General features: G+C 37.3%; 1 long non-coding RNA gene across 1 annotated transcript; it reads right to left on the bottom strand.

Annotated features, from left to right (window-relative positions):
- Positions 1-48: 48 nt before the first annotated feature.
- On the bottom strand, positions 49-27,952 carry LOC118766590. Its single transcript, XR_005002534.1, has 3 exons — positions 27,899-27,952; positions 12,035-12,045; positions 49-268 (listed from the first exon to the last, which is right to left on the bottom strand). It is a non-coding gene; the product is annotated as an uncharacterized LOC118766590 (long non-coding RNA).

Genomic DNA, 27,952 nt, shown 5'->3' with positions numbered 1-27,952 from the left:
TACTTAATGTATGTATATAAATATTTATGTATATATGTGTATGGTATGTGTATAGATTTTTCTATATATTGTTTATAGACTACTTGTTTATACTTAACAACTTTCTCTTTAATGATGATGATGATACTACTAATAATAATATTAATGATAATAATTAATCTGTAGTGTGTGTGTGATGAATATGAATTAATTTTCCTTCCCTATTTCTCCACCTTTCACTATTTCATCCATACACTTAAAATTTCCTGTTGTTTAAGATTAGTGCCCTCTTTCCACACACACACATTCTAAGAATATCAGAATTTGGTGATGCGTTAACATGTAAAAAGAATGGTTGGAATCGGTCTGATTTGATTTGATTTGGTTATGCTTGCGTGTTGGCAGCGGTGGTGGTAGTGGTGAAAGGTTTTCATCTACCCACCCATCTCCTCACCCCGAATGAATAAACATCATTTTGATGACCATCACTCATCTTCTCCACATTTGTAACTTGGAATGTCTGAATGAATGCAAGAAAAAAAATTAAGGTATGAAAATAAACAGTTGAGATTTGTTTGAGGTTTTTTGTGTATGTTTTTGTACCAATTTCCTTTTCCTTTTTTTATTTTTTTGTCACCAAATTAAACAAATTGTCATAATTGACTAGTACTGCTGGTGCTAATGATTAATTCTTTGTGTCTTTCTCCATTGATTAATTGTTCTTTATTGAGTGATTATTGATTTTATTGTCTTTCTTGTGCTTTCTGCAAAGGTATTTTGTGGAAGTCTGTTTCTGATAGAGTGAGTACTATTGGAGAAGTTGTTGTTGTTATTATTATTATTATTACTTGTTTTAATTCTCTTTCCTTTAAAATTCTTGCCTGCAAATGATTAATTTCTTAGTTTTTTTGTGTCACCCCACCTTTTTTTTACCTCTCTTAATTGTATAACCAGCTCCCAAATAACCTATTCCACCTACACCTGGCTAAACCAACTTCAATAAGTGTCTGCTACAAATTTTCTGACTTTTCGTATTGTACTCTTACCTACATATTGGTATTTGACTTGTAGTTTATAGCAAAGTTATTAGTCATACTAATTCTGTTCTGACTTCTCGTTTTACTTACCACACAGTTTTAAAAAAATAAATTCCTTGTTCAAACCTTAAGTTTCCCATGCATCTAATAGATCAGATTAATTCTTTTAATTTAGTATTTTATTTAAAGGGTGGTAGAGGTAGCTGAGACAGTTATTATTGGTGCGTAAGCCTGAGGTCAAAGTCTGATTGACCAGATGACCCTACAGCACTTGGGTAGTTGGCCAAGCATCTAGCTGTGGCCCACAGATCCATTCTGGATATGGTATGGCCCTGCCTAGATGTGATAGCCATATTGCTTACACCATCATGCAGTATGCCTCTGCTTAGATAAGTCATATTACATACTCTAGCATGCAGTATGCCTTTGCCTAGATGAGTCGTATTGCATGCTCAGCATGTAGTATGCCTCTACTTATTTGAGAGCCATACTGCATGCTTCAAAATGCAGTATGCCCCTGCTTAGATGAGTCATATTGCATACTCTAGCCTGCAGTATGCCTCTGTCTACCTCAGAGTCATACTGCACATCCCAATATGCAAAAAGGAATTTACGGTATGCAGCATGGCAGTCTGGATATGTTGTATTCTCTCCATTGTCCAGTCTGTCTCTGTATGCCTGAATATTTTGGTGGCTGCCACTGTAGAGGCAGGCAAGGCGGTCTTAGTAAGAGGGCAACAGTTTCGGTTCGTAGAAGCTGTAGGTTAATTAGATGCCTTTTGGTATTTATTTCCAGCTGCTCCATCTGTTTCTTAATATTTTAAAATATATTGAGAGAGAGAAAAGGACAGGGTTGAGTTCATTTCAATTAGCTGTACTACAAGCTGGCACTTGTGCCCAGTCCTAAGAAATTCAATTTTACTAATTTTAATTAATGCTTGACTAATTGTTTTCTTTAGTTTCTTGTTTTCTTAAACATAATTTTGTTATCATAATTTGTGAAAATTTAAAAAAAAAGATTTTTATTTTGTTCTTTTAATTGTTTGTTGAAAACAATTTTGTTGCCCTCAAGACATTAGCAAAGCTTTTGACCGTATCTGGCATGCAAATCTCCCATTGAAACTGGCTGCCTATGGGCTCCATCCAGCTCTCATCTCCTGGATTGGTAGCCTGCTACTAGATTGCATTATCACAACATGTGTTGACAGAGCCATGTCCCACACTCTATCAACTCTGGTATACCCCAGGATTTATTTTGTTGTTGTTTTTTTCCCCTCTTCCCACCCTTATCCTTCTATACATTAACAACTTGGTTGGTATCATGCTCAACAATAACCACTTTTACGCAGATGATACTACCCTTCGTTTCTTCCCGTAAGATTCCCCAACCATGCTTCATCCACATGCAACACTCACCTTATGTCAAATGTGCGCTGATTCTGTAGAGATCTTGAGAGCATCCTCCAATGGAAATTGTGCTGATCTCGTCTTTTTTCAATGCTAAAAGAGAATACTAGCACTTCTTAAATCAAGAGAATATCCCCTGACTTCCAGATCCAGTAAGTTAAAAGCAAAAACAAAAATCAAATTCTGCCAAAGTCAACTTTAACCTTCATTCTGGGGTCAATAACTATCAGCACGGTACTAATGGTAGTTAATCTAATCAACTGTCCCCTTAAAGAAATATTGTGGCCTTTTACCAATATTAGAAAGAATTGTAATTAAATTTATTTTTTATTATTGAGCTGGCAAAATCCTTACAGCATTGGAAAAAATGCTTGGCTGCGTTTCATCCAGCTCTTTGTGTTCTTTGCACAGTTCCCACTGGGATCTTCTTTGTCTTTCATCCCTCCAGGGTCAACAATGTCAACTAACACCCTTCATTTAAAATTGCTAGCCTTGTGCCCTAAATTAGAGACAGTTATTATTAAGCATTGATGTGTCACCAAAAACTGGGTCTTTGGATTCATTTATATCAATTCTAGAAAAAAAAATGCTACATTTATTCTCTTCTGGTCTTCCCTGTTGGCAGTTGAAGCATGTGGATAAAAAGAATAGTTCAGCTAAAATATGGGATTGAGATGTTCAGACTCGGTCTCAACCAGCCAAGTAGAAATTATGTATTTGACTCGAAACAGTTGAAACAGATTATTAGCAAGATGGTAACTGAGTGATTGTACTGGAATTGGGAACCGAAGAATTTCAAGGATTCCATTTGGTCAGTGTTGTCTGAAGTCTTTCATCATTGTAGGCTCAGGAAAATAAGTAGCTGTAATGTATTGGAGTTTACGGAGAGGTCTTATTGATTGAAGCTTGGAGCAAGTTCCACTTTTTTTTTTATTATATATATGTATATATATTAATCATATCAAAGGGAAATGGAAATTAGTAGAAATTTTCTCTTCCAGTGGCCAAGCGTGTAAAAATTTAGTCCAAAGACTATGTATTAGTCATAAAATACACTGTTCATTTAAACACATAAGGAATCCACTTGTGGGATTCAACACACTAGAAAGAACAGCTAGGTTCTATAACCACAAAATTAGGGATAAAATCCCAACAGGAACGAAATGAAAAATAAAAAAAATAAAATAAAAACTTTTACCATCTAGATGGTAAAAGTTTTTATTTTTTTCATTTCGTTTCTATCGGGATTTTATCCCTAATTCTGTGGTTATGGAACCTAGCTGTTCTTCCCAGCATGTTGAATCCCACGAATGGATTCCTTATGTGTTTAAATGTTATATATATATATATATATATATATATATCTCCAGGTTGAAGTCAATGCCAAGTGGAACTATTTCTTTGTGTGTGCGTGTAAGAGAGTGTTTTATCGAAATTATTCTGATAACATTGTCTACATTGGAAAGAAGATAAACAAAGCTATTGAATGAAAAAGCTGTAGCTATGGACATCAAATTATCATCATCATCATCATACACTGTGCTGATACATCTTGTCTGTTTATATCTTTAACCTTATAAGGACATGCTTTAATGATAATGTGCTCTTATGTGATATTGTTGATAATGATATATATATATATAAGATTGTTTCCTTTTTTTTTTTAAGAAAATAGCTCATATTTTTTAATCTATACATAAATTTATTAATGAGTTTAATGGCTTAAATATTATTTAATTTGATCTCTGTGACTAGATGTCATGGGGTGGTTTATTTACCAATGTGTGTCCTTAAAAGTGTTAAGGTCGGAGTTTTAGTTAGACTTCAGTAAAATGAATTATCTGGAGGTTTGCTAGCTCTAAAAGGAGCAAAAAAGTACAATCTTTTTTGTTTGTTTGTTTTAAATTTCTTGGAACTACTTTTTTTTTCTTTTTTTTTTTTTTTTTTTGCAATAATTCATCTAGTAACAGTTAATGAGGTTCCACTAAGTTTTATCCGTTATTCCGTTGAAGTGTCTGGTGACAGAAAGGACCATAACTTAACAATTGGGTTTGCTGTGTTGTTCACTGGTGAACATGCACAGTTAACCTTGTTGGTTAACATTAATGGCTCACTAGTGAACAGGAACAAAGGGCTTGTTGGCTTACAAGTATTGTTCACCAGTGAACACAATCAATAGGGCTTGTTGATTAACAAAAGGCTTATTTGCTCATGTGTTGTTCCCTGAACACAAGCAGTTGGCTTTGTTGATTTTTCAATAATAGTTCACTTGAGAACATAAACTAAAGGCTTATTTGCTTCCGTGTGTTGTTCACCGTGAACACAATCAACTGGGCTTGTTGACCTGCGTGTATTGTTCACTAGTGGACATGATCAATTGGCCTTGTTGACTGTCAAGTTCTGGCAGTTAACATGAACGTTCAACTTTTTTTTTTTTCTACTCTGCCAAACATCTTGTAAATGATGTATTTCTGGTGTAATTTAAAAAAAAAAAAAGAATTAAAAAATTCCTGAAATATTGATTTCTTCTTGAAATCGAACTTGAACCATTGTAAATTGTAAATATTGGATATATTTGTTGTAAAAACAGAACAAAAGAACCCTTAAAAAAAAACCTGACAAATTATATTTTGTCGGTTTATCTTTCATTGCTGTGTTCAGTTCATTGTGTCATTTGATGGTCTAATTTTGTACTGTTTCTCTCTTGATCTTTCTCTTCACATCAAACTTGACCATTTAGTCCCCCGAAAGAGGCCAAACATCTTTACCAGCAGTCATCTCAATTGTCTAAAGAATTCCTCCTCCTCCATTTCTTAAGAAACAGCCTTTAGAAAGAAATTTCATCTTTGAAACTTGCAACTAGTTAATTGTTATTTCAAAGCTTTTCTTTTTTTCTTTTTCCCTTTCAATTCAGCTTTTTGGGAATTTTCGTTAGGGAGGCTTGCTTGCCTTTTTTTTGTTTGTTTTGTAAGTATTTAGTTCTAAAATTTTTCAAATACAGAATTGATTTATATTTCAGTTAGTTTATGTATATATTATATTTATAGGAAACTTGAAATCTGTTGCAGTGCAACGCATATATATATATATGTATGTGTGTGTGTGTGTGTATGTATGCATATATATGTATGCATGCATATGTATGTATGTATGCATGCGTATGTATGTATGTATGTATGCATGCGTATGTATGTATGTATGTATGTATGCATGCATGCGTATGTATGTATGCATGCATGCGTATGTATGTATGCATGCATGCATATATACACATACACACACATATATATATATTTCATAGAATTTGTGTTAGAATTAAGGGTTCAAAAGCAAAATTCAAACAAAGGCAGTGATCTTTGCATGAGTAGATACTCAGAGTAAATCTGTTTAGAATATTTTAAATCTTACATTACTCTATGCTTTGAATCCAAGAGACGTGGGTTTATTTTATTTTATTTTTTTTTCAAATTTTTATAATTGATTAAACAGTAGTGGTCAAAACAGTAATCTATCTTAGGGTGGGTTCATTCAGCTCTAATGCTACCCTTTTTCTTTTGTGCTGCAAACAAACAAATAGTAACATTGGTTTGCTTAATTTAGAGGTCCTTAAATATGAGGTTGTGTGAGTGTATATGTATGTGAGTATATGTGTGTGTGTAACTCTAAAATCTGTTATGCATATGAAAGACACTTGCCAATGAATAGATATATATATTATTTTCTATTCCATTAATTTCATTAAAAAATCTCTTATTTGATGTAGGTAATTTAAAAAAAAAAATCTGTTATTAGCTTCAGAGATATTTTTAGTGTTTTCAATAAGTTTTTCATTTTTGTATTTGCTATTTTCACAATGAATTTAATAGATATTTAAATTTGAGGGAGAAAAAAAATTACCAGATTTTATTTTATCTTTCATTATTATTGCAACATTTCATGGTTTTATTGTTGACTTATTTTTTAAAAATTTATATTTTATGTGTGTATGTGTGAGTAAGAGAGTGAGAATAAAATATTTTGTTAAAGGAACTAAAAAGTGTTAACCTCATAATAATCATCATCATCATGCTCATCATCATTAAACAGTTAGTCGTGACCCTAAAATATACATAATCAGAATTTTATTTACAGGTTTCAAAAAAAAAGAAAAAGAAACTTCTTCAAACATGAAAAAAAAAAAATGAAATAACAAAAAAAACATAATAAAAATATATATAAAAATATGAAGGCTCATCATCCAAAGTATATGGGATGTGGAACAAATATTAAATGAAACCCCTCTCTTATTATGACTCTATTATTTCAATAAAAAAAAATATTTTAAAACCTATTTAGCTGAACTCTGGACAAGTTTTTCAAAACTTTGACCACTGGTTTCTGACTTTGCTGGTTATGGATATAACATCAGACAAATTAAAATACTAATTCTGACATGTATAGAATAAAAATGACACATTTATAACTATATGTTGTATGTATTTTTATTATTATTGTTGTTGTTTTTTTTTATCATCATTATTATTATTATTATTCCTGTTGAAGGCAGCAAGCTGGCAGAATTGTTTAGAACGTCAGACAACACTTAACATTGTTTCTTCCAGTTCTTTAATTGCTGAGTTTGAATTCTGCTGAGGTCAACTTTGCCTTTCATCTATGTACCAAATTTAGAGATTATTATTCTTGTTGAAGGTGGCAAACTGGACAAAATGCTTCAGTATCTATGTTCGAATTCCACTGAGGTCAACTTTCTTTCATCTTTGTGCCAAAAGTAGGAAAAAATAATTATTGTTTTTAATATTATCATTAAAGTGCAAGGCAGCAAGCTGGCAGAATCGCCAGCATGCTGAGTGAAATGCTTAGCGGTATTTCATCCGTCTTTATGTTCCAAGTTCAATTTCTACCAAGGTCAGCTTTGCTTTTCATCCTTTCTGGGTTGATAAAATAAATACCAGATATGCTTTGGAGTCGTGGCACTCTGTTGGTTACGACGACGAGGGTTCCAGTTGATCAGATCGACGAAACAGCCTGCTCATGAAATTAACGTGCAAGTGGCTGAGCACTCCACAGACACGTGGACTATTAATGTAGTTCTCGGGGAAGATTCAGCGTGACACAGAGTGTGACAAGGTTGACCCTTTGAAATACAAGTACAAGAGAAACAGGAAAAAAGAGTGAGAGGAAGTTGTGGTGAAAGAGTACAGCAGGGTCTGCCACCACCCCCAGCTGGGGCACTGTGGAACTTTGTGTTTTCGCTCAATAAACACAATGCCCGGTCTGGGAATCGAAACCGCGATCCTATGACTGTGAGTCTGTAATCAACTTATCCCCTCCTCTGAAATTACTGGCTTTGTGCCAATATTTGAAACCATTATTATCAAATGTCTTGTACTATAGGTATAGGAGTGGCTGTGTGGTAAGTAGCTTGCTTACAACCGCATGGTTCCGGGTTCAGTTCCACTGCGTGGCACCTTGGGCAAGTGTCTTCTACTATAGCCTCGGGCCGACCAAAGCCTTGTGAGTGGATTTGGTAGACGGAAACTGAAAGAAGCCCGTCATATATATATATGTATGTATGTGTGTGTATATATGTTTGAATGTCTGTGTTTCCCTCCCCCCAGCATCGCTTGACAACCGATGCTGATGTGTAACTTAGCGGTTCGGCAAAAGAGAGTGATAGAGTAAGTACTAGGCTTACAAAGAATAAATCCTGGGGTTGATTTGCTTGACTACAAAGCGTTGCTCCAGCATGGCCACAGTCAAATGACTGAAACAAGTAAGAGTATAGCTCCAGGCCCTTGTGAGTGAATTTGGTTGTAGGAAACAGATGTATGCGACGGGATTCTTCCAGATTCCGTCTACCAAATCTACTCACAAGGCTTTGGTTGGCCCAAGACTATAATAGAAGACACTTGCCCAAGGTGCCACACAGTGGGACTGAACCCAGAACCTTGTGGTTTGAAAGCAAGCTTCTTACCACACCTGCACCTATTTATATGTATGTGTATTTCTGTATATTTATGTATATGTATGTCTGTACGTCTAGGTATGTGTTTGTATATGTATGTACGTGTGTTATGTGTAAGGCCCTGCCTAAATCGTCATGTCTTTCCTCTTCCTCACAGCAGAGAAATCTATTTCTAGCAGGTCATTTGACCTGCTAGAAAATAGAAATTTGCCTGCTATTTTTAGCATTTCGAGCAACTACGTAAAAAAAGCTCCCTCATTAAAATTAATTCTAAACTTAGTGTATATAAAACACAAAACATGGTCTATTGGTCTCGCAAAGATAGCGAAAATGGTGAAACCTATATTCTCTCAAAGATAAGAGATAAATCTAGTTGCCATAGTAACTCCTTGTCCGTGTATTTTACCCAATAGTTTTTATTATATTTGTTGTAAAAAGTATTCCACTCCAAATATGGCAGCTGGAGACATTCAGCAATACTACACTGACAGATAGGCGTTTGTCTGCGGCAACAAAAGTGAATGCAGTCGGTATTAACTTTAAAATGTGAAATGAAAATAAAGTTGAAGGAAATTACTGTTTGTCTGTGTTAGCTAGAATGAATATAATCTCTCATATAATAATTAACTTATGTGTTTGTTCGTTATCAACACTAATGAAATAAGTGTTGGAGAAGAAAGCTGCCAAATCCCAAATAGAGAGTGAGTGTGCGAGTGAAATGATGAGGTATTTATATCATTGCTCTGACATTTAACTTTCCTTGTCGTTCTCATTGAGTAGATTACGTAGTTTAGAAGTTATTCTCAAAAGTAAAGGAAGAATTTAATATTTAACTAGCAGTATCGCCCGGCGTTGCTCGGGTTTGTAAGGGAAATAACTATATAAGCATTTTTAGAGAGTTACTTCCCTTATAGATGCCAATTCGGGCTTTCTTAGCCATTTCTGTTTTGTTGTCTTCAAGCCATGAAGTCGTTGTTCTAAAAGAACGCTGGTCTCCTTGACAACGCTTTACGACGTTGATTTCCTTACACTCCCTTCCCCACAGCTTCACGAGGGAGGGAAGAAGGGGGAGAAGCAAACAGGTGCAGGTGATCATGGACGCCAACTCCGCCGCCATCGACACACGAAAATTTATGCATTAAAATGGAATAAAAAATGATGTTAAATTATTTTAAAAATCGTAGACTCATCGTAGACGCGCGCTAATACTCAGACGGGCTCGATATGAATCACGACTATAAGATACCCGAATTTGGTTAAACTGCACTGCAAAATGTGGGAGTAGTTAGGAATCTAAATCGAAGGGGACAGACACTCACACAACTACAGTTTTATATATATAGATTTCATAAAGCGGCGAGCTGGCAGACACGTTAGCACGCCGGGCGAAATGCTTAGCAGTATTTCGTCTGTCTTTACGTTCTGAGTTCAACTTCCGCCGAGGTCGACTTTGCCTTTCATCCTTTCGGAGTCGATAAATTAAGTACCAGTTACGCACTGAGGTCGATGTAATCAACTTAGTCCGTTTGTCTGTCCTTGTTTGTCCCCTCTGTGTGTAGCCCCTTGTGGGCAGTAAAGAAATAAGAAACGTTAGCACACCGGGCGAAATGCTTAGCAGTATTTCGTCTGCCTTTATGTTCTGAGGTCAAATTCGACTTTGCCTTTTATCCTTTCGGGATCGATAAATTAAGTACCAGTTGCATACTGGGGTCGATCTAATCGACTAGCTCCTCACCCAAAATTTCGGGCCTTGTATCTAGAGTAGAAAAGAATATTTAATTTCATTTGAACGAATACACGTCTTGGTAAAATTATCTTGAATATAACAGGAATACTAGTAAGCTTATAAGATATGAAATATGAAGCAGAATGAATACAGGTTGGGCTTAAAATTATGAAATATAGCGTGAGTTCAAGGAAGTTAATGTTTGATTCAAAATAGTTTGGTTAAGATCTGTGATCTCCAACTTTTTTCTGTACCTTGTTACCGCAGTAAATGTTTGCATTCCCTGGAAAGCTACGTTGCATCTCCAGGGATGAAGACACCACAGATCTAGAACCAGATGCTTAATATGGGGCGCCGCCGTCAGTGACTTTTCCTCTGCCTCTAGATCATGGAATACCTTATATATATATATATATATATATATATATATACACATATATATATAACACCACATCTGCTTCGTAGACAATTGTCAATAATGATAATTCATTGGGTAGTCACTGTTAACCCCTCATGAGCATCTTGACTCTGCATGAGGCTTTGGGGCGTTCACTAGTATTGTTTTGATACTAGGTGCACAGCTGAACGAGATCTTTACGATAAGGTTATTGAATAATCTCCTACAGCCATGGGCGTAAAATGCTTATCTACTGATCTAAGGAAAACCCTTCCCATACAGGTTGAGTAAGAAAGGTGGGGAAGACATGAAAACTAAAACCAGCTCAAGGTGGCTATGGTTGACGAAAGACCGCAGGTGGAAATATTTCCATAAGAGAAGACTAATTCAGTCCTCGCTGCTCCAATCAGGTAAAACTTACAAGCTAGGGAGCGAAACGCTGTGACTCTGAGATACCAGCTGATGAAACGGAATACAGTGATCCCTCGTTTATCGCGGTAGATCGGTTCCGAGACCGGCCGCGATAGCTGAATTTCCGCGAAGTAGGGACACTATATTTACAGCATTTATTTAACGTGTATTTGGACTTTTAAACCCATCCCTGTACTGTTAACAACCCACCCATTACAGTAGTTTATTAATAACACTTTAAATTTAAAAATCTAACACTTTAGATGAAAAAAAAAAATAAAGACTGTTACTGTTACACAGGCCAGATTACAAAATAGAAAGCTGTGATTCGTCGTCTCTCTTCATTGCACCAATCACAGCCCGTCTTAAGTTGAAATACCCCTGTATATGCTTTTTTGCTATTTTACACTTGTTTTGTTGTTCCTACACTAGGAAATAATATTTATTATCAATATTTTTATGGATTTAATGAAAAATTTTATGCGTTCATACATACATATATATATATATATATATATATTAAAGATCAGCGAAGTCGTGAATCCGCGATAGTTGAACCGCGAAGTAGCGAGGATCACTGTAGTTCCCGACATTGCAATGAATTCAGAAAAGCTCCTGAAATTACTGCGCATGGAAAAAGCATCTCTGATGTTTATTTTACTTACTGTAGAAGGTAATTTTCTAGGGGTTTGGGACATAGAAAATTACTGATTTAATGTATCCTTTTGTTCTTTTATTTATTTATTTATTTCTTCAGGCGGTGGATTACCTGATAGAAATTTGGCTGCTGTCTCTAGCAAGCTGAACAACTACGTAGAAACTTCCCTCGCTGTCTCATTTTGTCGATTTGATTGTCATATAAGGAAAATAGATTACGAAAGCTCAAATGTCTGAAAACAGATGTCTGTCAGCAGTTATATCATTTTGCGAGGAAGAAATTGCACGACGTAGTTTGTTAAGAAAATGTTAATAGAAAAACGATTGCATTTCCAACTAATGTAACACATTATGATGACAGTAATATCTGATCTTATCTCATGCATACATAGACACACGTACATTATGTTACCTTTCCCATTCTTTCCTTCTCTCTCTTTCTCACTCACACGCACACTCTTTCCCTCTATCGCACTCATGTACACACACTGTCTTTCTTATACCCAAATTCCTACAGAGGTTAACGATCACATTTGTAACTCTATAAACTCCAAACTCTACTGGCAGCCACAAATTCTATTACTTGATAACTAAAACGACCTTTTTATTTCGTAATTGCTTTCTTGCATGATCTATTGAAGTTTGCTTTGGAGGCGCAATGGCCCAGTGGTTAGAACAGCGGACTCGCGGTCATAGGATCGCGGTTTCGATTCCCAGACCGGGCGTTGTGAGTGTTTATTGAGCGAAAACACCTAAAGCTCCACGAGGCTCCGGCAGGGGATGGTGGTGATCCCTGCTATACTCTTTCACCACAACTTTCTCTCACTCTTACTTCCTGTTTCTGTTGTACCTGTATTTTAAAGGGCCGGCCTTGTCACTCTCTGTGTCACGCTGAATATCTCCGGGTACACGTGTCTGTGGAGTGCTCAGCCACTTACACGTTAATTTCACGAGCAGGCTGTTCCGTTGATTCGGATCAACCTGAACCCTCGTCGTCGTAACCGGCGGAGTGCTTCCATCCATTGAAGTTTGCTTTACCTCTTAGTACGTCACATAATGTTTGATAAATTCTGCTGTGTATGCGTGTATGTATTTAGCTCTCGGTTTAACAAGCCTCAAGGTAACGGATTTCGGATTTAACGAGCAGGTTCTTCTTTTTTTTTTTTTTTTGGAAAGAGAGTGGGATATATATATATATATATATATATATTAGAAAAAATGAGGTAATAAGATCGGATGGTTCATATTTATAGATATTTATTTATATATTACATTTTTTACATATATATCATATCATTCAGATCATATCATTCGGATTATTAGCGCTTTCTCCCAATCCAGTGGGGTTTTCAAATCAAATCATTCCTTTGTGGGGAATTTGAACATTTTATAGTTCGTAGTAGTGGGGGAGAAATATACTGTCTTATTCCTCCCCACTACTACGAAACTATAAAAATGTTAATTCCCCACAAAGGAATGATTTGATTTGAAAACCCCACTGGATTGGGAGAAAGCGCTAATAATCCGAATGATATGATCTGAATGATATGATATTATGTAAAAAATGTAATATATAAATAAATATCTATAAATATGAACCATCCGATCTGATTACTCATTTTTTCTAATATATAATCCTGTACATCATCTCCAAACCTTCCAATATATATATATATATCTTTTTATATTATATATATATATATATATATATATAATATATATATATATATATATAATATATAGCAATATGGAAGGATTGTAAAGAGAAGAACGAAGCATAAAATATAAAACAAAAGAAAATAAATTGCAATATATAGAGAAAGTTTATAACAATATGTTAGATAACAGGAAATAGTATTGGAAAAGTGGTGGGGTTATTTGCTGGGTTCTGGTAGAAGGTAAATTTGGCTTTTCGTGATGTATTTACATTAAGTATGATTCACAGATCGATCACTATTTTAATCTAATACTGCTTCTGTCGCATATATATATATAATATATATATATATATATATATATATATTATATATATATATATATATATGTAGTGGATCTTGCAAGCATGAAGTGGATTCGATCCACCATAACCAAATTTAAATAATACTGCAACAGAACTTTTCCCACGATGGAACAATGGTTTTTCTCTGACACCAGTTTTACATTTTCCAGATGCCTTTTGCTAGGCCGAAATAATGTCTTCACCACTTGACCCTGTCTAACCTCTTCTGCTTCACCAAAAGCTAGAATAGAGATAACAAGACCACCAACTAAATCTATTGTTCCCAATCATATGTCTATCCTTCTGGATAGTTATAAAAGCAAGAATATCCCAAGCAAAAATGAGTTAGTCACAGTCGGTGACGACTTAACCAGTTAGTCACTATGGTGACAACGAAGTCTGGCTGACCAGCTAGAACCTTGGTCAGAGGGAGAAATGAAGTTTACTGTCAGCAACTGTGAGACAACACCCTACAACTCTCACTAGCTCTAATTCTGTTCTCTTACATCATTTTATCGCTGTCTGTGGATTACTACTACTAACAATTTGTGTACGCCAAACTATTCAAAAAATTCTACCACATCTAACTTTCTTTCGCATGCTTTTGGATTTATCATAACCTGCCCGTCAAGGCAAGGTATTGTAATGTAACGGTAAATAAATATTTCCTTAAAACTTCATGCATTGATCATCTTTCACATCCTACAGTATGCAATTATAACAACAATTTTTGATCGTTACAACTGTTGACTCCGACATTTCATAATATTATTTACTAATCAATTTCTCCCGCTATATATATATATATATATATATATAGTTAATCCAAACAAGAAAACACAGAAAAAAAAACAGCAACGCGAGGACGTGGAACAATTAAAGTATTATTTGACGCTCAGGAAAGAAGGGAAGGAGGGTTTAACGTTTCGAGCGGAGCTCTTCGTCGGAAACAAAGGAGAAGGGAAGACAGAGGAAAAAATTTTTTTTGCTGGTGGTGCTCAAGAGATCACATGTTGAAAGAACAGAATATATATATATATATATAATATATATATATATATATATATATATATATATATATATGAAAAATTGAAAATGGAGGTAACGCTCAAGCTTGCCATTTAAATCATTTATATCTTCATGTTTCGAATGGATGCTTTCAAAATAAATCCGACAGGATGAATAATGTAGAGCAATGCTTCAATCTTATCAGGAAGGATATAAGCAACAGTGTGCATAGATTAGACTAGGTCATTATGCATGCATGTATACGCATATCTATCTATCTATCTATCTATCTATCTATCTATCTATCTATCTATCTATCTATCTATCTATCTATCTATCTATCTAATAAGAAATATAACATGTGACTTCATTGACCGAGGTTACCGTGGTCTTTTCCGTAGGCTTTTCCTTCCACGGGTAAACCTCATCTGTCCTCCCCTTTACACTTCATATTGACATTTCTGTGATTACGATCCCTATTGATCAACTTTTTTTTCCTCTCCCCTTTCCCCCCCCCAAAATCCTCCCCTTTTTTTGTCCTCTTTCTTCCTTTTACGATCCCTTTTGATCGAAAACCAACCCCCTTTTTTTACCCCCAAAGAAAAGCTCTACCTTGTAATTTGTTCTGTCTGTGTGCAGCCTGTGTGGCTAATAAAGAAACATATCTATCCTATCTATCTATCTATCTATCTATCTATCTATCTATCTATCTATCTATCTATATGCATATACATGTATATATACATAATTATATGTGTATATAAGTATGTTTAACTCAACTGGCACTCCTTTGGTTACGACGAAGGTTCCAGTTCAGCCGATCAACGGAACAGCCTGCTCATGAAATTAACGTGCACCGGCTGAGCACTCCACAGACATGCGTACCCTTATCGTGGTTCTCAGGGAGATTCAGCGTAACACATCAAATGTGACAAGGCCGGCCCTTTGAACTACAGGTACAACTCATTTTTGCCAGTTGAGTGGACTGGAGCAACGTGAAATGAAGTGTTTTGCTTAAGGACACAACACACCACCGGGAATCGAACTCACAACGTTACAATCGTGAGCTGAATACCCTAACTACTAATCCACTCGCCTTCACATGTGAATTTATGCATTTACATGCTGACACACTCACTCACGTGCGCGCGCATGCATATACTCACGCACGTTGAAAAACATAATGCAACAGCAAATTATATTTCAGAATCTTATTCTTATTTCTTTATTGCCCACAAGGGGCTAAACATAGAGGGGACAAACAAGGACATTAAGTCGATTAGAACGACTCCAGTACGCAACTGGTACTTAATTTATCGACCCCAAAAGGATGAAAGGCAAAGTCGACCTCGACGGAATTTGAACTCAGAACGTAACGGCAGACGAAATACTAATTTCTTTACTACCCACAAGGGGCTAAACACAGAGAGAACAAACAAGGACAGACAAACGGATTGAGTCGATTATATCGACCCCAGTGCGTAACTGGTACTTATTTAATCGATCCCGAAGGGATGAAAGGCAAAGTCGACCTCGGCGGAATTTGAACTCAGAACGTAACGGCAGACGAAATACCGCTAAGCATTTCGCCCGACGTGCTAACGTTTCTGCCAGCTCGCCGCCTTTGATCTTATTCTGTTCGGTTAGCGCAGTAGCATTAGGGTGTGTGATGGAACGAAGCTGTCGATAAATAGCAGTGTTCCAGTTGAGGTAACAACCTCTAGCCTTCTCCCCACTAAAAAAAAAAAAAAAAAAAAAAAGGATTGCCCCCATCGGGCATCTTCCCTTCGTCCCTGGACAGAACGGGTATATTTACTCCAGATATGAAGGTGGGCTCAAATTTCATAGGCTGACTATGAAGGAATGATGTTAGAACAGTGAAATCTTGCATTCATTTCAATACTTCTTATTAATAACTCATTGTCTCTTTCCAGGTAAACTGGTATCTGAGTATTCATAGAACACTTCGAAAGTAACTTGTACCGACTTCTCTTGAAAATGGACAAAATTTTACATCGTGGTGTTGTCAAGTCCCTGCAGAAAAGGGTCTAACCCCGAAGATTATTTATACTGACATGGTTGCTACATTAGGGGTTGACGCTCCAGCTTTAGCAGCAGTTCAGAAGTAGACAGCTGAATGTATGAGAGGAAGGGAGTGTTTTGAAGATTAGCCAAAGTCTGGACGTCCTAAAATTGTCACCAACAAGAAAAACATTGATCGTGTTTATCACATAGTGATGGATGACAGGCAATTGACGATAAATCAATAAATCAAATAGCCAGTGCTAATAGCACACATATCCCATGAGAAAGTCGAGAATATTCTGCATAATGAACTTTGGAATGAGGAAGGTTTATTGCTCGTTGCGTGCCACGTCTTCTGACACCTAGCTAAAAGCGCACCAGGCTGATCACATCACGGAAAAGTGTGACATTGTTTGAAGCAGATCCAGTTGGTTTTCTTGAACGTTTCCTAAGTGAGGATGAGTGTTGGGGTTCATCACTTCGAACCAGAGACAAAAAGAGATAATCCATGCAGTGGAAACACCTCTCTTCACTTGCTGCAAAGACGGTCAATGTTGTTTCCTCTGCAGGGAAGATAATGGCCTCAGTTTTGGGGGATGCAAAAGGCATTGTGTGCATCGAGCATTTTCACAAAGACCACACCATCAATGGAGGCTTCGATGTCAACTCGTTGAAGTAGTTATAAAAGGCTGTCAAGAACAAAAAGCCCGGGAAAACTGATGAAAGGTGTCTTCTTTCATCAGAACAATGCTCCAGCACACAAGCTCTTGGTTTCAATGTCTTTGAACAGGTTGATCATCGTCCCTATTCTCCTGATTTGGCCCCATCTGACCATCATCTGTTTCCCAACATGAAAAAGCAGTTGGCTGGGAACCAGTGTTGCAGTGATGATGACGTCCTATCTTTTGTTGGTGATCATTTTGATCCGCGCGAATGATATCCAAGGGCTGCAACACCGATGGAAGAAGTGTATGAACTGCAAAGGGGACTATGTTGGAAAGTAAAACCTCACTCGGCCACATTTCATGAGAGTATCTTGGTCAGCCTATGAACATTTTAGTCGACCCTGTGGTTGGAGTGGCTGTGTGGTAAGTAGCTTGCTTACCAACCATATGGTTCCGGGTTCAGTCCCACTGCGTGGCACCTTCTGCTATAGCCTCGGGCCGACCAAAGCCTTGTGAGTGGATTTGGTAGACGGAAACTGAAAGAAGCCAGTCGTATATATATATATATATATATATATATATATATAAAGTTAATCCAAACAAGAAATCACAGAAAAAAACACAGCAACGCGAGGACGTGGAACAATTAAGTATTATTGACGCTCAGGAAAGAAGGGAAGGAGGGTTTAACGTTTCGAGCGGAACTCTTCGTCGGAAACAAGGAGAAGGAAAGATCCCAAGAAGGGAAGACAGAGGAAAAAATATTTTTGCTGGTGGTGCTCAAGAGATCACATGTTATGCCTGTGATAAGTACTAGAATAAGTACTAGGCTTCCAAAGAATAAGTCCTGGGGTCGATTTGACTGCATGGCCGCAGTCAAATGACTGAAACAAGTAAAAGAGTAAAAGAGTTTGAAAAAATATATGAACAATTCTCTTTCTTACACAAAGAAATGGTTTAAGTACATCTTGGAAAACCTGCATAAAAATGTTCAATGTTAGCAAATGCTGTGTGAGAATGGATGAGTGCACTAACTCCTATTATTGTTATAAGATGCTTCAGGATATCATGGGTTGATGCTTTAGGATATCATGAGTTTCCTGTCTTCAAAACGAATTAGGTACATCTTGTAAAACATGAATAAAAACATTCTGTTCAGTTATTATTAGCATACTGTCATATTGCCAAAGATTAGTTTTTTTAGCATCGTTTGTGTCATATTTCTGGTAAAAAAATTATATAATTTTTCTTCGTTGCATTGGAGGTTTAAAATGACAAAACAATGTGGGTTTTTTTGCCAGAATATGAAGAAAAAACATTGCAAGTGAGCAGTCTCAACTGTTTCACCAAGTCGTGAACATTGCCATAATATTGAAAATAAATAACATAAAGGACACTGTAACCTTGTCAGAAATGATACGTCTACTGCAGTGACATAAATATTGGTTGCTTTTCTTTTACGTCGTCACAATGTGCCCCCTTCGGGAAATAGACGAGACAATCTAAGTGCTGACGAGACAATCTAAGTGCTGACGAGACAATCTAAGTGCTGAATGTGAAATAATAGATTAAAAATTCAGTTTTCTTCTAGACCATCGACGTGGCCAGATCATTTATTATGTCATATAAAACTGTAACTTTTACTTTAATCAAATTTATTTAAGGAGCCTTAGGCAAGTGTCTTCTACTACAGCCTCGGGCCGACCAAAGCCTTGTGAGTGGATTTGGTTGACGGAAACTGAAAGAATCCTGTCGTGTATATATATCTATGTATACGTTTGTGCCTCTGTGTTTGTCCTCCCAACATCGCTTGACGACCGATGCTGGTGTGTTTACGTCCCCGTCACTTAGCGGTTCGGCAAGAGACACCGATAGAATAAGTACTAGGCTTACAAAGATTAAGTCCTGGGGTCGATTTGCTCGACTAAAGGCGGTGCTCCAGCATGGCCGCAGTCAGATGATTGAAACATAAAAGAAAAAAAAACAGGAAAAGTGCAATGTTTCAAAGTTTTCTTATTTCTAAAAAAAAAAAATAATCAAAAAACAAAACAAAAACTAATTTAGTTTACTATTTGCAAAATGGTAAAACTAATACTGGAAAAACTCTTCGATATTCTGATTCTCTTGTTGCTCTTAACACGATCTTATATTATTTGATAGTTAATCTGCGCCTGGGGTCTGTTTCATCTAAAACGAACGGAGAGCTAAAGAACAATAGACCTACGAAAACGAGCTGAACAGAGGAAGATAAACCTAACAGACCCAGACCTAGATTTCCACACTGTACTCCATAAAATGTTATTGTTTTCATGGCATCTCCCACAGCTCAAAATTTACATTCGAAATCTAACTGATACAGGTGTAACGAATATGTGAGTGTGAATATCTTGTCTTGTACTTTCGGGGTACAAGAAAGCAATCACTAAGCCGTTGCTTTTATATCCAGACTCTACCAGTCAGAAACAACAAGACGCAGACGTAAAATATATATATACTACTTTATTCTCTTTCTTGGTAACAATAACAATAAGTGGTTATCTGATGTCCTTGGTTCGGGGCGCGCAAAGCTGAAAGTTAATCGATTGTAATATTTACAATATTCAGCCGCTAAAACCAGAACGGGTTCAAGATGGCGTCGAACAGGGAAGATGATGTCTGCAACAATCCAGGTTAAAGGCCTTTTGGTAAGGACTGCTAGAAGCAAGTTCGAACGGAGAGAAAATATGCGTGACCGTCTCCTTCAATCGCTGCTGTCCCAAGTCACCGCTTGCTGCTGCTAGTGGTCAAACGTTCTACGATCCCCCTGCCTTGGCCAGGGTCGTGCTTCCGGTGGTTCGCGCATGCGCGAGAGGGCCCTTCCTCTCTCTGCCTTGGTAAAGGCACCAACACGCGCGAAATACAAATGGACGGTGCGCGAGCGCGCGCCGTTATAGTATCACTACACAGGCTTCGCCAATTTCGTAGTTTATTGTACATACCGCCCCATCCTGCGATCGAGGTAGCCAGTGGTTCATTACGAGGTGATCTGCATCATTAAGAGATACCTGACACACAATAAGATTCACAATATTCCCTTGGATGCAAATTAGCCGCTGTTCTGCTGTGGTATGATTTCAGCCGATGTACGTTGCTTTCTGGTAGATATTAATGAGTATGTAGAGACGCCAGGTTTTAGACGTCATTTTGGGATGTCCATCTGCGCATGTGCAATGTTTGGTGTCTTCCGGTAGGCCGCCGGAAGTCCCTGATGCGCATGCGCAGTAATCAGGAGCAGTTAGGCTTTCCCGCAATTCCAAGCCTCTTGGCTCTTTGGCGGTCGATGAATTAAGACGTATCCCGACGAGGCTCCGAGCGAAGGGGCGAACCAGACTCCGCGGGCGGTGAAGACTGTTTTAACCATGGTGATTTAATCCGACTCTGCTGCCTTCCTCACCCAGGCGTTCATGTTTCCGATGACCAGCGATGAAGTATCTCCTTCTGAGAAAGTAATAAACTATTGTTGTTATTTGTTCAGCTATTCGTGTTCCTGCCGTTTTATTCCTTTTTACAACATTGTAGAGAAATGTGTGATGCACCCAAGTGCAGATATCACACAGAGATAGATAACAAAAATCCTACAAGTAGTACAGTGAAGTTCCTTGATCAAGGCCCATCGCCGGGAGGGTGCGTTACACTCTTTATTTGTCCCGACCCTCACACCCAAATAACTCGACATGATAAACAACTGATGACTAGATAGACAATCTGTTTTTGAACTAGACAGAAATTTATGATACATATTGGAACAACTATCTATTTGCCGTACGACTATTGGATTAAGGCTGTAGCAAAGGAATATTTTGTTTGGTTGACAGAACAGACGTCTGTGCAAAATTCCAAATACAAAATATTTAACGTTGACAAAAAAAGAAAAAAAAAAAGAAAGAAAATGTCGTTGCGTTGAATAACAGACAAAAGATATTTACATAATATAGGCGCAGGAGTGGCAGTGTGGTAAGTAGTTTGCTTACCAACCACATGTTTTCGGGTTCAAGCCTGTCGTATATATATATATATATATATATATACATACATATATATATATGTGTGTGTGTGTGGGTGTATCTGTGTTTGTCCCCCCAACATCGCTTGACAACCGATGCTGGTGTGTTTACGTCCCCGTAACTTAGCCATTCGGCAAAAGAGACCGATAGAATAAGTACTAGGCTTACAAAGAATAAGCCTTGGGGGTCGATTTGCTCGACTAAAAGGCGGTGCTCCAGCATGGCCGCAGTCAAATGATTGAAACGAGTAAAAGAGTCAAAAAGAGTAAGAGGATGAATCATTAAAAAAACAAAAACTTTTTAATTTCTTGAAGAATTATTTAAAGCGAATTGGCATTCACAAATTCTGTCTGTGTAGGTATTGTATTTTTTTTGTGTGTATGTGTGTAGCCAAAATATAATGCGTTATACGAAACAGAATAGTAGTTTTGACATTCCATAATTTCACCATGACCACCGCCACCTAAACCAAACACCACCACTACCTCGCTTGCTGCGAACGTTCTGGAACTTATCACATCTCTGCATTACAATAAGCAACCTTACCTGAAGATGAGCATCGGGTGATACGACTCTCGAGGGATCTCAGAAACGCTTAAATTTACCCCATCAAAACAAACAAAGGTAACGATGGCTTACGAGCGAACGAAAGAGACTCTATGAAGCTAATGAGGTTGCTTCTGCGTGATCGTTTGATTAGCTAGAAATAACAACCAAATCTCCTTCCCACTATTCTGTCTAATTTGGTAATAGAATCGACAAACTGTGGCCCGCGGGACATTCTGAATAGTACGCCAGCGAAAGATTATCTGGAATTATTTTATTAGTGTAGCGCACCTGAGAATAATTTATATTTCATGCGTCTCGCTTCTCAAAAATGAGCCCTGTCGGCCCTCGTGCCTTTGAACCAGTGAAACACCCAGGATATGACAGTTGGATGGAGAGAGATGGCGGCAGCAACACTCGACTGGTACTCATTTTCAAGTGAGTCAATTGTAACAATGTGAAATGAAGTATCTTGCTCAAGGACACAACACATTGCTCGATTAAGGAGTCGAACTCACTGCACTATGGTCGTGAGGTCAACATATACCTGGGGTGTGGCTGTGTGGTAAGATGTTTGCTTCCCAACCACACAATTCCTGGTTCAGTCCCACTGCGTGGCATCTTGGGCAAGTGTCTTTTACTATAGTCTTGGGCCGACCAAGGCGGTTCAGCAAAACCGACCGATGCAACAAGTACCAGGTTTTACATAATAATAAATACTGGAATCGATTCATTCGACAAAAATTCTTCAAGGTGGTGCCACAGCATGGCCACAATTTGGTGACTGAAACAAGCAGAGGATAATATTATGTTCGATCAGAATTGACCTGGACTAAATAACCCTTTCTTATATAAGCGCAAGGCCTGAAATTTTGGAGATGGGGGTAGTCGATCATAATGACCCCAGTGCTTGACTGGTACTTTATTTTATCAACCCTTAAATGATGAAAAGCAAAGTCGACTTCGCGGGAATTTGAAACCCGAACGTAAAGAGCCGTAAGAAATGCTGTCAAGCATTTAGTTCAGCGCGGTAAGGATTCTTATTTCTTTATCGCCCGCAAGGGGCTAAACATAGAGGGGACAAACAAGGACAGACAAAGGGATTAAGTCGATTACATCGACCCCAGTGCGTAACTGGTACTTAATTTATCGACCCCGAAAGGATGAAAGGCAAAGTGGACCTCGGCGGTATTTGAACTCAGAACGCAGCGGCGGAAGAAATACCACAAAGCATTTCGCCCGGCTTGCTAACGTTTCTGCCAGCTCGCCGCCTTACCTGAACTAAATAACCTTTCAACTATAGACACAAGGTCTGAAATTTGAAGGGAGATGATTAAGATTACATCGACCCCAGTGCTTGAGTGGTAAGGCGGCGAGCTGGCAGAGACGTTAGCACGCCGGGCGAAATACGTAGCCGTATTTCGTCTGTCGTTACGTTCTGAGTTCAAATTCCGCCGAGGTCGACTTTGCCTTTCATCCTTTCGGGGTCGATAAATTAAGTACCAGTTACGCACTGGGCTCGATGTAATCGACTTAATACCTATGTCTGTCCTTGTTTGTCCCCTCTATGTTTAGCCCCTTGTGGGCAGTAAAGAAATAGGTATTTAATTAATCGACCCCGAAAGGATGAAAGACAAAGTCGATCTCGGAGGAATTTGAACTCAGAACGCAAAGACGGACGAAGTATCGCAAAGCATTTTGTCCGGAGCAGCGTCGATTCTGTCAGCTCGCCGCCTTTACTTGTACTAAATAACAATAACATCAAAGTTATGATAGTCAAGAAAGAAAAGAATAAACATCACTACATCCTAAATTATTTTCCTAAATTTGACACTGTGGGCTCATAACTCTAAGTATAATCAATTAGTTAATTAATGCCTAGTAGTACTGACTGACTTTTTTTCGTCACCGGTGAAGGGTAAGTTTGCCTGAATCGATTCCAGTATATCACGTGTCAGTGACGTAACTAATGTAGTGAGTGATAAAACGCCCCACGTCATTATTTAAATTGTTTTACGATTCAAGGCGTGTAGCCTAGTTGTTAGGCTGTTGGACTCATGTGCGTAAGATCGTGGGATCAATTTTCTGTCTGAACGGGTAGTTGTGTTTTTCGGATAGTGCTTCATTTCAGGTTGTTTCAGTTCACTAATCTGAAAATGAATTGCTTTCAGCTGCAGAAGGGAATCTCATGGGTTGATAGTCTCAGAATCTTTCAAATAAAAGAAGCCAACAGCTATTGATGGCTACGACACGCTCAGCGCTGAATTTACCATTAAGCAAAATAAGCATGTGCTTAAGGCATCAAGGGAAGCGGGGGCACTACAGAAATGGTAAATGGTTAACGGCACGGAAGAAATCACTTTAAACTTGCTAAAATAATATTCGGGATAACTTATCTCTACAAAATATGGGAACAGATGTGTTGCGTAAGATCAATGTTTGAGGATGTGATCAAAGAGCTTGCAATTAAAAAAAAGCAGGGGAAAACTTTTAAAATACAATAAATATAAATAATAGGCACAGGAGTGGCAGTGTGGTAAGTAGCTTGCTTATCAACTACATGGTTCCAGGTTCAATCCCACTGTGTGGCACCTTGGGCAAGTGTCTTCTACTATAACCTCGGGCCGACCAAAGCCTTGTGAGTGGATTTCGTAGACTGGAAGAAGCCCGTAGTATGTATGTATGTATGTATGTATGTATGTGTGTATGTGTGTGTGTGTGTGTGTGTGTGTGTGTGTGTGTGTGTGTGTGTGTGTGTGTGGTGTGTGTGTGTGTATGTTTGTGTGTCTGAGTTTGTCCCTCCCCACCCCCAACATCGCTGGTGTGTTTATGTATAAAGAATAAGTCGATTTGCTCGACTAAAGGCGGTGCTCCAGCATGGCCACAGTCAAATGACTGAAACAAGTAAAACAGTAAAAGTGGAAATATACAAAAATAAACCTTATTCGTCATCTTCTAGTTAGGTTTGTTTCATTTTGAAAAATAAAAACCTATTTTAGGGTTTATTATTGTTTATATTTTGAATTATACATACTTGAGGGCACCAAAATCTTTTAAGTGCTTATGGCCCCTATGGGTCTTAATCCGCCCTGGATATATTGGATAATGAATGAGCAAATGTTTTAACCCATTAAACACTTACATATCTTCGTGGCTGTGTGGTAAGAAGCTTGCTTCTCAACCACTTGGTTCCGGGTTCAGTTCCACTGCGTAGCACCTTGGGCAAGTGTCATCTACTATAGCTACGGGCTGACCAAAGCCTTGTGAGTGGATTTGGTAGACGGAAACTGAAAGAAGCCCTTAATATATATATATATATATTATATATATATATATATATATATATATATATATTATATATATATATATATATATGAATATATTTGTGTGTGTGTATGTTTGTCCTCCCCCTACCATCGCTTGAAAACCGATGCTGGTGTGTTTATGTCCCCCGGCAACAGAGGTCGATAGAATAAGTACTACAAGTATAAGGCCTGGAGTTAATTTCTTCGACTAAAGCCCTTTAAGGCAGTGCTCCAGCATGGCCGCAGTCAAATGGCTAAAGCAAGTAAAAGAATAAAAGAATCATTCGAAAGTCTGCTAAGTATGAGTAAAGCATTGCTTCACTGAGGAAGCCTAATAAGCCCGGAACATACCTGAAGTTCAGTTCTATATTCAAGAGATGAAGACTTATGTACATTATTTAAATTATTTACATTTGTCCTCATCATGCCTGTGGGCATATGGCGTAGTGGTTAAGAGCGCGGGCTACTAACCCCAAGATTCCGAGTTCGATTCCTGGCAGTGATCTAAATAATAATAATAATAATATTAATAATAATAATAATAATAGTAATAATAATAACAACAACAACATCGAAAAATACCTTAGGAAAGAGAACCCAGGTTCGAAATTTCTCCAAGACACCTGATGAAGGCTGGAGGGTATATCAGCCAAAACGTTGTGTTAACAACAAACAAGATGAGAACAGATATCCGTCGAATGTAAATAATGTATACTCGGAGTTGTACTTCACAAAGAAGCATCAGACAAATTGCCTAACCGTATTGTTACAGCTATTTATAGTCTGAATTCAAATCTCACCGAGGTAAACTTTCCCTTTCATCTTGCACGATCGATTATATAAAGTACAGATTAATAATTATAGAAATATTACATTTCTAAATATCTCAGAGAGATATATGCAGTAGTGGTGGGGTAGACATAATTGACTGACGCCTTCATCTCAAAATTGCTGGCCATTATGCCTAAATCAAATCATCATCTGTATATATAAAAGGCAGGATGTGTGTGTGTGTGAGTGTGTACGTGAATGTAATTTATGCACGTCCACAAATTAGCACGCATGTCGCTCCAATTTTAGGAGGACATTCGTCATGATCCTAGCTGTATTTTCGTCAACTTATTTTCCCCAGAGGCACCAGCGAATAGCAGTAAAAATAATTTTTCAACCAAAACTTTTAACTATTTTCAAGTCGGAGAAATCACCATTGTTTGCAAACAGGAGTTAAGTGCCTTTCTAGCGACGAGTAAGTTTTTGTTAAGACTTTTGTTGTTTGTTTTTTTCTATCGAGGAAAAAAGTGTTTTGTTGATATATGGGCAACACACACACACACACGAACATGTATGCATACAAAAAACATGTATGCAATAGGTGTACGTACGTACGTGTGTGTAGGTGTGTGTGTTGCCCATATATATATACAATAATTTCAACAGATTTCACCCAAATTTGACGTCGATGTTACTTAGTTTGGTTTGAAATAAAGAACTTGATTAGCTTAATAATCCTAACTTAATCCCGGGCAAAGCTGGGTTATACTGCTAGTAATTACTAAACTTCGGAGTTACTATCCAATGCATGTTCCTAATGTATTCAGATTTCGGAATTGTCTCCCCTGATGACTCGAATGATTTTTTTTTATTACGGCTGTTTTTTTAATTCATTATTTTTTTGGAAAGACTTACTTTTGTACCCCACCCCACCTCCTAATTTTGTTATTTTTTTAATATTACACATGTTGGAAAATTGATTTCCTACCATGTCTTATAATAATATTGATGAGACAGTCATAAAAATTAAGAATTTCCATAAAAAAAAATTCAGTTCTGAATTATATATATTCATGTCTCAATTTGCCTAACGTTAAGATCTAAATTGCCTAACTCTATGAAATTTGCCAACACGTGAGTAGAAATTCTTAATTTTTGTGACTTTTTATGACTTTCTCATCATTATTATTATAAGACATGGTAGGGAATCAATTTTCTATCATGTGTAATATTAAAAAAGAAAATATGGTGTTAGGGGCTACAAAAGAAAGTCCTTTTTTTTTGTATTATCATTATCGTCATATTCATTTTTTGGTTTACTACATTAGATTAGTCTCCACTTTAACTACATGTTATTCATAAAAGAAAAAAACAGCAAAAAGAAAAACCACTTCTAACCTGCTTGAAATATAAACAAAGATGTGCTGTTCAACTGCTCACTGCTCAAATATGTGAAATTAGAAACGGCATGATTAAAATTTCTTTCTTACATAATAAAAGATAAGAAAACTGGTGAAAGGCTACACACACAAAACTCATCAGGGGAATGCTAAATTTGTTAGCGTTGTTGACGTTTCTCTTTTGGTTTATATACGTTATTTCTTCTTCTTCTTCTTCTTCTTCTTCTTCTTCTTCTTCTTCTTCTTCTTCTTCTTCTTCTTCTTCTTCTCTTCTCTTCTTCTTCTTCTTCTCTTCTTCTTCACTTTCTTCTTTCTTCTTCTTCTTCACTTTCTTCTTCTTTTTTCTTCTCTTCACTTTCTTCTTCTTCTTCTTCTTCTTCTTCTTCTTCTTCACTTCTTGCTTCTTGTCTTCTTCTTCTTCTTCTTCTCTCCTCCTCTCTCCTCCTCCTTCTTCTTCTTCTTTTCTTCTTCTTCTTCTTTCTCCACTACGCTAGCTGGTATTTCTAGAAGTCAAACAGTTTAAACATCATAGTAAATACATCAACGCCCACGCCCACGCACACACACACATACACACACACACGCACACACACACACACACTAACACACAC

Source organism: Octopus sinensis, linkage group LG16, assembly GCF_006345805.1.
Source record: "Octopus sinensis linkage group LG16, ASM634580v1, whole genome shotgun sequence".
Classification (NCBI taxonomy): Eukaryota; Metazoa; Mollusca; class Cephalopoda; order Octopoda; family Octopodidae; genus Octopus; species Octopus sinensis.
Note: the sequence above shows the minus strand (reverse complement) of the source record. Positions and strands in the feature narration are given on the sequence as shown.